Genomic DNA, 16855 nt, shown 5'->3' on the forward strand with positions numbered 1-16855 from the left:
AATTTTAATAGTCGCTTCTATGTGGTCAAGTGTGTCCGTATATTTTTCTATGTCAATTTCATGTATTATCCTAAATGTTCCTGTTTGTAGTCTAGCCGCTCTCTTTTCTATTGTTATTAATTGGGAGTTTGGGTAGACGAGGATCTGTACTTCCGCCAGGCATAGCGGTAGAAATATTCTGAAGGAGAGTGTCCGTACATATTTAGTTACGTATTCTACCTTTGTGAATTATTTGTCGTTTTTTAGTTAACACGGTACTATTTCTATCTTCTTTGACTATTTCCTTACTGTAGGGTTTACTTAACTTAGTTCCTAACCTCCTATTTTTCTTAACGAATATTATTTGTCCTGGTAAATATGATTTTATTTCCTTCTTATTTTTGTTATGGTATTCGATATCATTTCTTTGTTTCTCAGCTAACTTTTCTGAGTTGCTTTGTCTAGTTCTTTCTATGCCTAGGACGTAAACGTAAAATTTCTATGGAAAAATAGGTCTACTGGCCCTTTAAGTGTAGTGGAATAAACTGAATGATTATACTCAGATACTGCTCTTTCTAAAAGTTCTTCAATATTTCTGTGGCCACCGTTTTCTTTATGCAGCGCATTATTTCGATTCATGTAGAGTGGAATCTTTCCACTTGTCCGTTATCTTGGCTTTTATATGGAGGAGTAGTGTAAACTTCTATTCCTAATTCATCTTTCATCATAAATTTTAAAAAGGCTGAGTTTAGAGATGGCTCATTGTCGTTAATTATTTGGTACTCCGAAAAAAAAAAATAATATCTCTTAAGGGTTTTCTGACGTCTTCTATTGCTGTGCTATTCAGGCTTTTTGTTACTGCGTATTTTGTAAATTTATCTAGGGCTGTCATAACTATTTTTCCCTCTGTTAAAAATATATCGATATGAACTGTGTTTCCTGGATATGTTGGTAATAGAGTTTCTGCAATTTTCGGTTGGTTAGGATGTCTCTCGTACTTATTTTCTTTACAGACGGTGCAGTTGGCTATTATTCGTTTTATTTTATTTAGCATACCGTTAAAATATTTTGTTTCGAGAATTTGTGTTTTATTTTCAGTGGCATTGCTATGAGCTCTTAGATGTTCTTTTAATATGATGATCGTGATAATTTTAACTTTTTTTGAACCGTAGAGGTAATTTCTAAGTGAATTAAGTGACCATATTATACCAAGCGTTTCTTTCTCATTGGTGGCATAATGTTCTTCGGCCTTACTTAGAGTTCTCGTTATGAAAGTAATTGGTCTACCGTCTTGCGATAGGACGGCACCTAATGCGAAATCTGAGGCTTGGTCGTTAGTTCAAAATCTTTGTCGAAATTTGGATGCGCTAAAACTATATCCTTGGATACTAAAGTATTTTTTATTTTATTAAATGCTTCTACGGCCTCGTTGTCTAATTCTATTTCTATTTTTTTCGAGTTCCTTTTGGAGACATGACCGGCTTCTCCTCTTAAAAGTGCTGTTAATGATTTGGCTACTTTTGCGTAGTCCTGGATAAATCGTCGGTAATAACCTGACGTACCTAGGAAGGATCTTAATTCTTTAAGAGTTTGTGGAACTGGGAATTTAGCTACCGCTTCTACTTTTTCAGGGCTGGTTTTTATCCAATTTGAACTACATAATACTACTTTTTTTTAAGCAAATGTACATTTGTCTAATTGGATTTTCATGTTAGCATTTTCTAAGGTTTGAAATACTAAATCTATTTTTTTAAAATATTCTTCTTCGTTTTTGCCAAATATTATTACATTACCGATGTAAACATAACATCTATGTGTTGACGAAGGATATCATCTAGTGCTCTTTGGAATGTGGCTGGAGCATTTTTTAGACCGAAAGGTAAGCGGAGGAATTCATATTTACCGTTGTTTACTGAAAATGCGGTTTTTTCTATGTCTGACTCGCGGAGTGAAATCTGATGGATAACAGTAAATAGTTTATTGTTTACCAGATTTGCAAGGACTTCGTTAATTTCTGGTATGGGGTATTTATCAGGGATCGTATCTGAATACGTCGTTTACGATAATCTACGACCATTCGATATTTTTTTCCCCAGAGGCGTCTGACTTTTTGTTAACTATCCAAATTGAGGAGTTATACGGAGATTTCGATCTCCTTATTATTCCGTTATCTAAGAGTTCTTCAATTTGGCGTTCGATTTCGTATTTTAATGCCATGGGGTACGGGTATGGCTTAGAGTAGACGGGGGTTTCGGTTGTTGTCCGGATTTCACCTTTTACTAGGGTGGTGTACGTAAGTTTTTCATCGGGATCGGGAAAAAGGTTTTGTCGGTATGAATAATTGCTTTTAATTCTTTAAGTGTGTCGTTGCCTATTATGCCGTGGAACGACCCTAGACTTGGTAATATAAAAAATTTTATTTTCCCTACTGTTGGTCCAAAAATGTCGACAAAGGTATGGTGGGTAATTTCGATTGTTCCGGCAACCGATTTCACTGTAAAGGGCTTTTCATTCGGAATGGGATTCCTAATTCTAGAGGATTGAATGTAGTTCTTATTGGATCCGGTATCAATAAGAAAATCTATTGTGTCTCCGCGCCTTGTTCTAAATTCGTAATGAGGTAGCGAAGACGGCGCTAATCTAAAAAATTAATAGTATCAGGTTCGTTTTTACTTGCATTATCGTAATTGCTATCATAGAGATTGTCATCGTATACCCCGTTCGGGTCTAATTTGACCGCGTTAGTAAAAAAATTTCTTTGTGCTTGGAGGATGAGTCAGTTGTTCGGAAATCGGACGTTTGGGTGGTCGATTGTCCTGGAATGTATTGGGCTTATTCTGATAATTGATTTGTCTTGATCGTATTGATTGGTCGACTTCCATTGGGGTCGGTGGATTAGGTGGTAAATTTGGTCTATTATTAAAGGAGGTATTTTCTCTAGTAATACGGGGGTTGTTCGGGTAATTGTTGAACCCCGGTATGAATCCTTGGTTATTTTGCATATAGTTGTGAGAGTTTTGGGGATATCGGTTTGATTGACGACCGAATGGATGTTGGTCGAAATTTCGTCTGGGGGAGTGGGAATATGTTAACTCGGGGTAAAAAAACTCTATTGTTATTATAGTTATTAAAATTGTTATTTCGGGGAGGTTTTGGTGGTGATTGAATTTTTGCTTTGTGTGTATTGTTGGCATGATTTATTCTATATGTCATGTTGTCAAGTTTTTGACATAAATGTAGTGATTGGGGTAAGGTTGTCGGTTCTCTCATGCTGAGAAGACGAGGTAAATCGCCATTTAGTCCTCTAATAAATGTGTCAAGAGCTTTGTTCCTATATGAGTGGGTCATAGTCCGTATGGACTCGTCACTTAGCTCAAGACATGAAATTTTGTCTAATATAAGTGAAAGATGTTGGTAAACTAAAAACCCGGAATGTCGTCATGGCGTTGGACCAGAGTGGTCATCTGATATTCGAGGGTACCTATGTCCCTTTTATCCGAATAATGCATCATAAGGCATTTTCGAATTTGACTGCAATCAAAGGGAGTATTGTACGATTCCAATGCAGTGTCGGCATCGCCAATTATTTTGTGCCTATTCGTATGAATTATCGCGAAATAATTAATTTATATTATTCGCGTTCAGTGTTACGCTGTGTTCGATTTCAGTGAAGTCAGTTACAGTTTTTAATTCTTTCGTTCGAGTACTTCTCGAACTATTGTCGTTATTAGAGTTGGGTTACGGGTGGGAGGGTTTAAAGGATGGGTAGAAGGATTTGAGGGATGTGTGGTTTGCCCATAATCTATCCTCATTTGGTTTAACTGTTCTACTAATTCCTCTGCTGTGTTTGGCATTATCTCAAATTTTTTCTCTTAGTTTAATTAATCTTAAAAAAGTTTCTTTTGTACGAGCACTTTTTTTACAATATTGTAATCTTCTTACAATATTTTGTAAGGCTTACATTAATAATTCCCAGCTTCCTATGGGGTGTTTCTGATCGCTTCGGGGTTGTCCTTTTTCCAATATCGGTACTGGGGTCCCTTGACGTTTCTAGTGTAGATCCCACGGTGTACGATGGGCCGCTCGTTAGCACAGTATGTTTGTTGTTTTCGCTTTCTACACTTTCACAATCTCTACCGTCGCCACTCGCGTAGCCTTACTTTTTGATTTTCAGGCTATTGTCATTTTCGTACGCGCTGGTCCCTGCTCGGGCGCCAGTTAAAAAACGTATTGTTATTTTTATAAAAAAAAATATTTTCTTGGAGCTATGCTCCTTTATTGAGTTTCACTAAAGAACTAAAATTTACAATTAATTATACTTAACTCTAGACCTATGTTTGCCGTTGCAACGGGTATAAAGCTGCTGACACTGCGCTTCCCATGGGTTGGCGCTTCGCTGACGCTGCGCTTCCCACAGGTTGCACTACAAGTGTGGCACTCTCAGCGATTTAGTGGTGTCATATTACATTTCTTTGTATCATATGATATTAATGCATCATATGATACTTTTTGAATGTATGGAATGCTAACTTATATACCATTAAATTATACAATCTTTACAAAATTACATTTACTCCCTTGATATCGGAGTGGGCAGTTTTAGAGGACCGTTCCTTCTCCGATAACAGAAACATTAGTAGTGTTAACAATGCTAGATCCTGTCTTCTGAAAATTCATAGTTAACGGAGATCAGATCTTCGAGCAGAGGAGTGTTCAACAAACAGGACTGGCAATATCCAAATCTATACGCATTCTAACGAAAAATCATATCCCATTGACATATCTGAAAAATGTTTATAGTGGTTGGACGTTGAGCAGCGGGAAGCCGTTGAAACTACTCCTGGGTGCTTATTTTCCGTTGAACCATTCCACTAAAAAATTGCCTTCTTAATAAAGGTACCTGGTTGTAAAATTCATTTAATACTTTCCAGTCCTTGCCCTGATGGCTTTATAACTTCGCCACTGCAGCGGACGATTAAGGTATCATACAGCTGCCTGGCCCCCATCTACACAACCTATATTAGATTAGACCAGTTGCCAAAGAATCAGTTGCTTTATTTTTCTATAGAGGAATTGTTTTTTGGCTCCGCGAAACCGTTGTCAAGTTAATAATGTTATGTGGTGTATTCTTCAGTTAGACGGCGTTCGAAAATGCTACACTTGCTAGGTGCTTGAGCTGTCTAAAGAGCAACAAACGCATTTTACACCTTGCACCCGTGGGTGCACTGTTGTGAACTGTTGTTGTGAAGTGTGCTGAAGACCGGAAAAATTACACACGGAAACTATCCTCATTCAACTCCGTTCTTGAAAACTTAGTTTACTGTTTACAGAGGTTAACCAAGGGTTTTGGTGATCCGACAGAATCTCTGGATCTCGCTCTTCAAGGTGTAGACTCTGAATTCAGAAAATATTTTACAGATATCAACAGTTTAATATGTTGATACGATATCGAAGGACTACTAAACGAATATGATATTTCCCATGAACATAATCACTGTTGATTCTTCAACACGAACATACAAGCAGTCTTGCTATGCAATGGCAACCATTTCATAATATTAAAATATGAATACTCTATTATGTGCAAAAATATTGGCCGCTTAGCGAAACTTTTAATCCAGATTCTAACAATGACATAAAGGAGAGTATAATACCTGAAACTAAAGTATTTCATCCACCACTCCATATTTTTGACACCTATAAAGCATTTTCGTACCATCTCGAGTGTAAAATGTAATTTCTCGAGCGTATTTAGTTATTTATTTATCGTACTTTTAGTAGCTTTTAACAAAACCGTTATATGTGAAGTGGGGTTATCATCTGATTTCGTTTATTTTCATATCGTCGTAAGGTCTTAATTGAGGGCTTAGCTGTGGCACTTTACACGTTTTCGAATAATGCCATTCTGTAGGCACTTCTACAAACTCGTCCTCATTTTTTTGCCAAGGAACATGTGTACTAAGTTTTATCAAGTTATCTAAGTTTTTACTCAACTTACAGTTTGGTATAGCGGACGGACAAACAGAGAGTCGCCCATACTTCAATTCTTCTCATACATACATACACCTAGTTTTATTAAATTACGACACGTTTATTTGTTTCAAAATGAATAAATTTTGTGGTTTTTTTCTATCAATTTCTAGATATGTATATTTAACATTAAATATAGCATATCAAAATATGTTTTTTTACACAAATAAAAAAAAAATGAATGATAAAGCTTAAACTGCGCCTAATTAATATCAAAAAAGTTTCCTTACACCAATTATTATTTATAAAAATCAAAAGTAATTACAATAGTTTTACCGGTTTTTGGCCTACATTTTGTTGCAATTATTGTCTCTAGACGTCGACATATACTCCCCACTCGATTTCTAGTATTATTTCCGGATATTTTGACCCACTAAGTCCATGATCCAGTTTTTTGTCCTTATTTTGAAGAAATGCGATGCTTTCGAAAACGTTTTAACAAATAGTTCCAGATATTTTGAATAGGATTAATGTCTAGTGATTGCGGCACCTGTGGAGCTATTTTTTTTTCCAGCGAAACAAAAACCACCCCAATGAAAAAGCAACAACGATGGACGATGTGACCAGAGATGCCTTTCATGAGTGCTTGGAAAGCACTTATGAAAGCTGCCCCCGCCACGATGTCAAAATCGTGCTTGGCGACTTTAACGCCAGGATGGGCAAAGAAGGTATCTTTGGCACCACGGTCGGTAAATTCAGCCTCCACGAGGAAACATCCCCAAATGGGTTGAGGCTGATCGACTTCGGCGGGGCCCGAAATATGGTAATCTGTAGTACTAGATTTCAGCATAAGAAGATACATCAAGCTACCTGGCTGTCTCTGGATCGAAAAAGCCCCAACCCGATCGATCATGTTGTGATAGACGGCGGACACGTCTCCAATGTTTTATATGTGCGTGCGCTCCGAGGTCCTAACATTGACTCGGACCACTATCTTGTTGCAGCCAAGATTCGCACCAGCCTCTGTCGAGAATCTGCAAACACAACAGAACGATTTTCTACTCGGCTTGCACTCCTGCTCTCTGAGAGCACTCGTCAACAACTCCATATAAGGGAACTGTGGGACGGCATTTCAAACTCCTTACGTGTAACCGAAACTATTGGTTTTCGGAAAGTACAAAAGAGCAACCGGTACGACGAGGAGTGCCTTGTCGCTGCAGAGAGAAAACAGGCTGCCTACCTCGCAACGTTATGATGACCACAACTCTTGCGGGATGGGATAGATGCCGAGAGTTGAAGGGGGAAGCGAGACGCATTTGCAGGCAGAAAAAGAAAGAGGCCGAAATGCGTGAGTACGAGGAGCTTGATAAGCTGGCCGACAGGGGTAATGCTCGAAAATTCTACGAAAAAATGCGGCAGCTTAACGGCAGTGAATGCACAACGCCAGGAAAAGGCGAACCTGATTCCCTAATCGATGACGATATCGCAGGCGTTCCATTGCCTAACCAGGAAGAAGTGCGAATAGCAATTACCCACCTGAAGAACTACAAAGCGGCGGGGGCCGATGGACTGCCGGCCAAGTTATTCAAACAAGGCGGCGAAGAACTGATAAGGAGCATGCATCAGCTTCTTTGTAAAATATGGTCGGTCGGAAGCATGCTCAACGATTGGAATTTAAGTGTGCTATGCCCAATCCTCAAAAAAGGAGACCCCACAATCTGCGCCAACTACCGTGGGATAAGCCTGCTCAATATCGCGTATAAGGTTCTATCGAGCGTATTGTGTGAAAGATTAAAGCCCACCGTTAAAAAACTGATTGGACCCTTATCAGTGTGACTTCAGACCTGGAAAATCAACAACCATATTCACCATGCACCAAATTTTGGAAAAGAACCGTGAAAGGAGAATCGACACTCACCACCTCGTCGTCGATTTCAAAGCTGCTTTCGACAGCACGAAAAAGAGCTGCCTTTATGTCGCGATGTCTGCATTTGGTATCCCTGCAAAACTTATACGGCTGTGTAAGTTAACGTTGACCAGCACCAAAAGCTCCGTCAGAATATGGAAGGACCACTCCGAGCCGTTCGATACCAAACGAGGTTTAAGATAAGGCGACTCCCTATCGTGCGACTTCTTCAATCTGCTTCTGGAGAAAATTCGAGCTGCAGAACTAAATAGAGACGGTACCATCTTTTATAAGACTGTACAGCTGCTGGCGTATGCCAATGATATTGATATCATCGGCCTCAACACCCGCGCCGTCAGTCCTGCTATCTCCAGACTGGACAAGGAAGCAAAGCAAATGGGTCTGGCAGTGAACGAGGGCAAGACGAAATATCTCCTGTCATCAAACAAACAGTCGCACTCGCGACTTGGCTCTCACGTCACTGTTGACAGTCATAGCTTTGAAGTTGTAGATAATTTCGTCTATCTTGGAACACCACTAACAATGTCAAAACAAAAACCAAACTCTATAAGTCACTCATAATTCCCGTCCTGCTATATRGTGCAGAGGCTTGGAMGATGWCAACWACRGATGAGTCGRCGTTGCGAGTTTTCGAGAGAAAAGTTCTGCGAAAGATTTATGGTCCTTTGCGCGTTGGCCACGGCGAATATCGCATTCGATGGAACGATGAGCTGTACGAGATATACGACGACATTGACATAGTTCAGCGAATTAAAAGACAGACATGTTGTTCGGATGGACGAAAACACTCCAGCTCTGAAAGTATTCGACGCAGTACCCGCCGGGAGAAGCAGAGGAAGAGGAAGATCTCCACTCCGTTGGAAGGATCGAGTGGAGAAGGGCCGCGCTTCACTTGGAATATCTAACTGGCACCACGTAGCGAAAAGAAGAAACGACTGGCGCGCGGTTGTTAACTCGACTATAATACGCCAATCAAGAAGAAGAAGATATACAAATAAAATTTTGTCTGAATTATTTAAACATAAATATGTATACGTCTTTTTATTTATACTTAGCAGGAAGTAATAATTATATTTATAATAGCAAACGTTTTTGAAAGAATAGTTCCTTCATTATTTTTCAATAAAATAATTTCAAATTTCTTTACAAACATTGAAATTATCAAAACAAACACAACCGATTTTGTATTGTGAGGTTTGCTTTCATACATCACCAATTGGTGAGGTAATTGTGAGCACTTGAGCTTTTGAAATCACGTCAGCATACGGAAAACCTCACAAGACCAATTGTTTTTCTCATTATTGTTGATGATTTACATTTTTTTCCTATTAACACAAGGATTAAACACTATTCAATGAGCAAAGGTAGAATGTCAAGCCGTGGAGTTGTCCCTAACATATATTTGGTTTTACGCATGGATTCCCGTTCATCTTCTCAAAAATAGATAATTACACTATCACTATGACAATTTTAAAACTTCAGTATGTATCTAACGAATATTTCATTGACTTTTTTTTACTTTTGTCCACTTTTGTTCGCCGTCCAGTGGAGGTTTTGGTTAGATTTGAAAAAATTATTTATTTGTTAGTCGAGAAGAGGGAGGCAAATAATTGTTTGCCCCGAGCTATTCAGGATTAGAGAGGTCATTTACTTCAGAAAATTGCACATACAATTTAGTTCATGAAAAACTCTTCGCTCAAGGGAGGTGCCAGTCTGATAAAGGTGTGCGTAAGGATACTAAATATTATTCCACATAAAGAATTCGTTAACATAATCGGCAGATGCATTGCTAAGACTGATATCAGAGTATGGGAAAATAAAACACATTAAGGGCCCCAGAGACGGACATTCCGAAATCCACTCACTTCAACTGCATCCCTGATAACTTGAAGCTTAGTTTAACCGGGGAGTCTTATGTCGAGAGCTCTCAAACAACTCTTCTTTCAGACCGCCAGACCACTGTAGTGACTACTGCGTCCTTGAAGCTAGTCAAGGAGTGCATGGTCTGATTAGAATAGCATCAAACTACTTCCATAAACAAATTGCCTACCGATGAACTGCAGGAAAAGTCACCCACATCCAAATTCCATCAAGATGGGAATGAGTATAGTTTCCTATATACATATGTACGTGCAGTCGGGCGCTGGATCTATGGGCTTTGTTGTTCCAAGCGTTGCTCAGAACCCAGGACTTGTGGGGTTGCAAACGCCTTTTGGCCAGAGTGGAACCCAAGTTTTATGAACCCGGTGAATTGGCTGGAATTGATATTATTCGCATCAATAAATTTGTGACAGGCTTTTATGACAAAAAATACCTATAATCCCACCTTTAATAGGTAAGAGAGATGAAAATAAATTAACTTCGGTTAAAAAATATTAATTAATAATCATGGGTCGACAATGAAAACTTGGTCTACATAAAACTTTTTTGGCAGAAAACTCTTGACTGAAAACTTCATATCATCTATCATTTTGAATCAACCCAATCAATTTCACTCCCCAAATATCACATTTCACTCAGGTGGTATCAAGCAATTAAACGATCTTCATTCATAAGGAAAAAGATTATCTCTTAAAACTTTCAATCACTATTTGAACCTGTTGTGTTGAATGTATAGTTGGCAATATAAAAAAGAAATATAATAAGAAATGCCCCAAAATTAATTTTAAATTTATAATATATTTCAATATTAAAAAATATCTGCATTTATTATTACAACGATGTTTAAATACACTTAATTTTTATTTATCGCTTAATAATTTATTGCCTAATTCTCTTATACATGTTTCTCCGCACGCTCATTGTCATGTCACACTGTGTTGCACTTTATTATTACATTTATTACTGGCTGTTTATAAATGCTATAGTATATGTGTACAAATATACATATAACGGCAGATCATTTTCTACAAAATTATCGGGAACTTTCCTGTCCTAAGTGAAGCCTCTTTAACGCACCGACATTTATGTTGATGAAATGTTTAAGGTATTTCAATGAAGCTTTGTTGTTGCCTAGTTATAAATAATATTTTTAAATGGTTTCACTTAATAATGTAATGTAATAATCGAACACAAATCTTCGTATGTGTCATTAGCATCGACTGCAATTTTGTGGGATCTAATGGATCTTAAGTTTATTTTATTATTTAATGGGATAATGCATGTGGATAAAGATCTTCAACATTTATACATATACATATCGTCACTTAAAATGCAAAATAACGTATCATCAAAAAATTCGAAATTGAGTATCTTATTGATTACAATTCACTACTTCAAATTACATATGTACATAATATTACATATGTCCAACATTTTCAGGTTCTGCGCATAAATATAAACCAGTTTTAAAAAATATTAAAGTTGTTTTCACTCCTGTTCTATTTTATTTTGTGTTTCATGCACGCCACTGTAAATTTTCGAAAATGTTGTTACGTTATTTTGCATTTTAGGTGACGATATGTAATAATCTTTTAGTATTTAACTAGCTTTTCTCTTATTTGTGGTATGGAACTCGTTGTAATTTGTAAATACATTGCCCACAAGTTTTAAATTGACTCTGAATGACGAAAAAATCTTAGAACTTGGAATTGAGATCGAACATAGATTCCACGCAACTCCGATCCAGGTTTTACGTACCGAGCGAATATTATGTGTAATATATTTTTACATTATTTAATGAATGTAAATGACACACGTATTTCATTCAACGAATCATAGTTTAAACAGAAATATATATATGCAGTGTGACTCCTTTTCCATTAATAAATGCTGTGTATATTTTATTTAATACGTACTTACTTATACTAATGTATATTTAGGTAATTTAAAAGTTCTTTGCCTCCGTCTAATAAGCGGATTACCTGAAACATGCTAAGATTGAATTAAAAAAATTTCTTTTTTATACATATATGTATGTTTGTATTTCACTTTTTCGAGTATGTATGTATATATGTTTAATTTGTAGTCCAGTTTGTATTATATGCTCATATTTTTTTCATCATTCAATTGCAATTATTCATGCATTATTCTACGAATATCTAATATAGTCGAATATCGTATTTAAAAATATACAGTTCCCAACTCTCGGCTTTGTGTACCTACCGGCTATTTTGGTTATATTTCTCTACTGTTATATATACGTTCTTTTAAATATGTAAATATACCAACAAGAATGAGGTGATATTAAAATTAAATAAAACCCCCAAAATTAGTTCTGTTGGTTATGCATATAATTTTATAACATTTATGATTTGATTAAATTTCGGCCAAATGGTCACTACTTCTCCTTTGCATATGTATCTCCACCCGTTTACAAAAATTTTCGAAGGCCCGATGCAGCAATTCGTCTATAGTGGGCTGAATTTTGTCTTCGAGCTCCTTGAGCGTTTGTGGATGATTGACGTAAACCTTTGATTTAACATACGCTCAGAGAAAATAATATAGAGACATGATCTTGGTGGCCATTCGGCTGGGCAATTTTTCGAGATTAACAAGTCGCCAAACTTTGCACGCAATGTGTCCATATTTAGACGTGAAAGCCATTAAGTCCAAAATGGGCCTTATCGAACGTGAGTTTGTGAATTTTTCGGAGAACGTAAAATTGCGTAATAATCTCAGACAATTTCCAGCGTTTTGCCAAAGTGAAACGTGTCATAATGGAATAGCCTTACTGTACGAACTGACAAAATTTTACACATATCCATAAACAAATATGGCCAAAATCACGTCATCTCCATTGATAGACACTGTATACATATATTAACACTAAGGTTAAGAATACTAGAATACAAGATTACGCCAAATCGCCATGTTGTGACGTATTTCTTGCGAGTTGAGTTGTAAACAGAAACGTAAACACTTTTATTAATTCGTGAAATAGAGTTCACACATTTTTGATGTATTAAAGTGAAAAGAGTCTGAAATTATAATTATTATGACGATGAAATTCATTTCGCCTACAAAAAATTATCCAGTTTTTGGTAACTTTCATATCCAAAGCAAAACCGAAAAAACTCGTTTTTAATGGTTTATTTGAATAATAGTTATTACAACTCGACACTGCATATTTAATTTTTCAAAATTAATATACTTTATATTTATACATTTTAGTAAATACAACCTTTACAAACACAATTCGTTTTAACCATTCACTTATAGTTTCAATAGATAAAAGTATTTATTAAAAAATTACCAGAATATTTTCCCGCAACATTGTTCCATTCATTTCACTAAAACTTATAAATTAAGCTTATTTCACGGATTAACACAAATATTTACGTTTTTGTTTACAATTTTAAAGCTATTCAATGCTTATTCTTCTTAACTCACAAGAATTACGTCACAACATGGCAGCATAGTATAATTTGTTTTTGTAACAATTGTCACAGCGTAAATCAAAAAAAAAAAATTATGGTTAAATCATTGTCGTAATCGTGTATTCTATCATTCTTGTACTATGGGTGCGTTCAAGATGGCAATGACGACAGCTGTGTTGCAAATTTGTTTGCGTGAAATTGAACACTTAAACAGATACAAATAATCGGGAACACTAAAGTTGTGTCTATTCATCAGCTGGGTATCGGTAATTATGCCGGATCTGTTGCAACCTATGCTATAGTTGTATTAAGTGCGGTACGTTGAGAACATAAAACTGAATTACAAGTTAATGGATGCAAATTCGAAAAAAATGTAATAATAGGATATAAATATGTATGTATGTAAGAATGTCGAAAAATTAAAATAGGTATTATTGTATAAATAAACAAAACATTTTTTTAAAGATAATTTCAAAGGTGTAAAAAGTCAGTTTTTTGAATATGTAGATAATGGTCATATGTGGTTATAGACAGTCAAATAAGTAAATATATGGTATACGCAGCTACTAATATTAAAATTTTGTTTAAGTATGCTCTGATAAAACAAAAAAGATTAAAAGCAATATTTAAAAATTATAAAAACTTAACATAAATGTAACGAATATTTTAAATAACCTGTGTAACGTCGCTGACGTTGCCGTTATTTTTCCCATTTAAGAAAAAAAAACTCACACAACTATCCTTTTGAATTTCACTTTCTTTTTCGTTGTTTAGCGTTTATCCACTTTCGTTAACGGCACCGAGAGGCGTGTACGCAATGAATGGTGTGTGACATTAGCAGATGTTGTTGTAGAAATGATATTTGTATTTTTGGCAGAGGACTTTGAAGATGTTGGCTCGGTGGCATTATTGTTGTTATTATGATTGGTATTTGTAGTGCCAGCTATGGATTGACGTCTAGTTATCAAACGTTTTGGCAGTGTTGTTGTCAAACTATTGGCTGGCGTAGTGCAGATGGCATTGGTTTGCTTACCGCTGCTGTTGTTGGTAATAGGGACACCTTCCGCCGATTGGCGCTGAACAGTTGTGCGGGTGGTTGTACCGCCTGTGCCACTACCGCTTCCACTGTTGTGGCCTTCAGAATTGCGGCTGCGTTTGCAGGTGGGTTGTGCTGCATCTGAATTTTTTATGTTTATTTTTCCAAAACATGTAGTGAGAAGAAAGTCAAAACAAAAAATTGCAACGGTTAGCCGAATTCAGCAATTAAATTATGTATGTATTTGCTATTCATAAAACTATATGCTCAACGTAAGTGTGTCTACGAATGTCTACGTAACCTTGTGAATATGAATAAATAAGTTAAAAATTAGCATTTTCTCTGAAAAATAATTATAATTAATAAAAGTGTTATTACCTAAAAATATATACATATATACTCACTTTCACAGAGGGTTTTTTTTAGAAAATTATTAAAACAAGTGTTGATTGGGTTTGTTGTTGCTTCAGTAATAATATTGAACAATAGCAAAACTTTAATAACGCTCCACTAAAAATTGGAACGTAAGCGCGACTTTCAAGGGAACAAATGTTCCATTGGTATTCCAAACGATTTTGAAAGTGGTGGAGTATGCAGTTCTTCTGAAATGCGCTCATCACTACTAGAATTTATTCTAATGCGTATATCATAATCGCAATTGGCGAAATCAGATGCATTGCCTAGTGCAAACATTTTTTCAATAGCCGAATTCTGTACACAGTATCTAGTCTCTATTTGAGACATTCTAAATTTGTTGCAGTTACTATTCGTAATATTCTAGTAATTGTAAAGTGTTTAGTCACAAAACTAATAAAATTTCTTGTTTTCCAATTTAAATATACTGAAGTGTTAGTTATAGACAGCGGCATAGATATTAATCGATATTCGGTTTTTATATTTTGTAAGTAGCTCAAAAATATATAAGTTTCAAATAAAGTTTGTAACTATTGTTATTCGAAGCACACTTTATTTTTATTGGTAATAATGCTTTTTGACAGAGTTATAGAAAATGTTATATTCATTATCGACGTGTTTATTTTCTTTCATTACATCTCTAAATAACGAAATAAACATTTGATCAATTGAGAGATTTTTGTGATTGTCCCTAATACTTCACTTTGCCATAGCCGTGCCTATGCTCTTCCTTAGTGACAACGATGTTATTATTGTTCCCATTGTTACTGTTTCAATATAAATGAAAACTCACCACCTCACGCTCCTACCGTCCCGAACGTGCATATTTACGCAAATTAAATTTCTTCCGAATGAGCGAGTTTGCTCTCTTAAACGCAGAGCTGTCAGTTTCGATATTTTGTGGTTTTAAAGTATCAATTGTTTTTAAAAATGATATATCAGAGCTACTTTATGCTTTTCTCTATAAAATATCGTCAGGTTTGTTAGAGCTTTGAATAATTTTACAATTTACATATTAGTGGCATGTACCTCTCTACTGTCCTCTTCACTGTCGTCGGGAAAATTAGAAATACTTTTAATTTAGCGAGAGCGAACACTGAGAGCCTGCTGTCGCGTAGTCGTACAGCTGTCTAAATAACTGTGTCTCTAAGAACGTATATATTTTAATATTTGACAGATGTCGCTTGAAGTCTGTCGCTCCCTATGTGTTCAGCACTGCAATATTTAACTTTTATACTCTCGCAATATGATGCAACAGAGAGTATAATAGTAATTGAGATAGATATGAAATTATATATATGTATATATATATATTAATGATCAGGATGAGACGAATTGAAATCCGAAAAAATTTAAATATCGTGATGAAGCTTTTTACACACGGAGCAATTCTGGTAGGTATCATATAATATATGTATACTATATACACTTGAGCTCATATAATTCAGTACTTTTTTACAATATTTAACAAAAATAATTTTTTTTTATGTTACAGCCTTAATATATGGCACGTTCCGTTATCGTATAAACGTTGGCGATTTCCATCGCAATTAAGTATTTTCATTTCGGAGAGTTCAATTTTGCATGTCTTTCCAGTAAAACTGTGCACACAAAATTAAGGAGTCACTACGGTAATGTGAAAAAAAAAAATTTCTGCATTTTCTGTTCCCTTCTACCATTATAATTAATGTAGAAACTCACTTTACCATTGGAAGGCTTCGAAAAAGGCCCAAAAAAAAAAATACCTCACGACGTTCGGAGCGCTCGGAGTGCACACCTCAAACTCTCATCGCATTTTTCTCAAAACTCACTTTTTTAAACTGGCGGACATGAATCCAGTCGAACTACTCAACCGATTTGCTTAATTGTTAATTGTTCACAAAACGTCCCTACTACATTCATAATTTTATATAATTTATTGGCAATGTTATGACAAAATTTATGTAAGAAAAAACATGGAAAAACATTAAAACAAAAAAATTTTAATTACTTTTTAGACGATAACCATTCACGTATATTTTAAGAATAAATTGGGTTTTTGTGTTTCAGATGATCCAAACATGAGAAATCGTCGTGCCCGCCAGTGAAAAAACCCATCTCATTCACCCAGCTATTTCTCCGACAGAATAAAAATATCTATGAAAAAAAAAATATCAAAAAAAAAACAGTCCGGATTACTCTACTCTACCCCTACTCTACCCCTTAAGTCAT

At 35.8% G+C, this 16855-nt stretch overlaps 1 protein-coding gene across 1 annotated transcript in view; it reads right to left on the bottom strand.

Moving 5' to 3' along the window:
• The window catches only part of LOC108972732 (polycomb protein Su(z)12), a 36411-nt gene that overhangs the window by 7770 nt on the left and 11786 nt on the right, over positions 1-16855 (bottom strand). Inside the window, exon 7 of the transcript XR_001993657.1 lies at positions 13927-14371. The gene's annotated coding sequence lies outside the window, so the exon portion shown is untranslated. The remainder of the gene's footprint in view (positions 1-13926; positions 14372-16855) is intronic.

This window comes from Bactrocera latifrons, unplaced genomic scaffold, assembly GCF_001853355.1.
Source record: "Bactrocera latifrons isolate USDA-ARS-PBARC rearing strain unplaced genomic scaffold, ASM185335v1 scaffold_42, whole genome shotgun sequence".
Lineage (NCBI taxonomy): Eukaryota > Metazoa > Arthropoda > Insecta > Diptera > Tephritidae > Bactrocera > Bactrocera latifrons.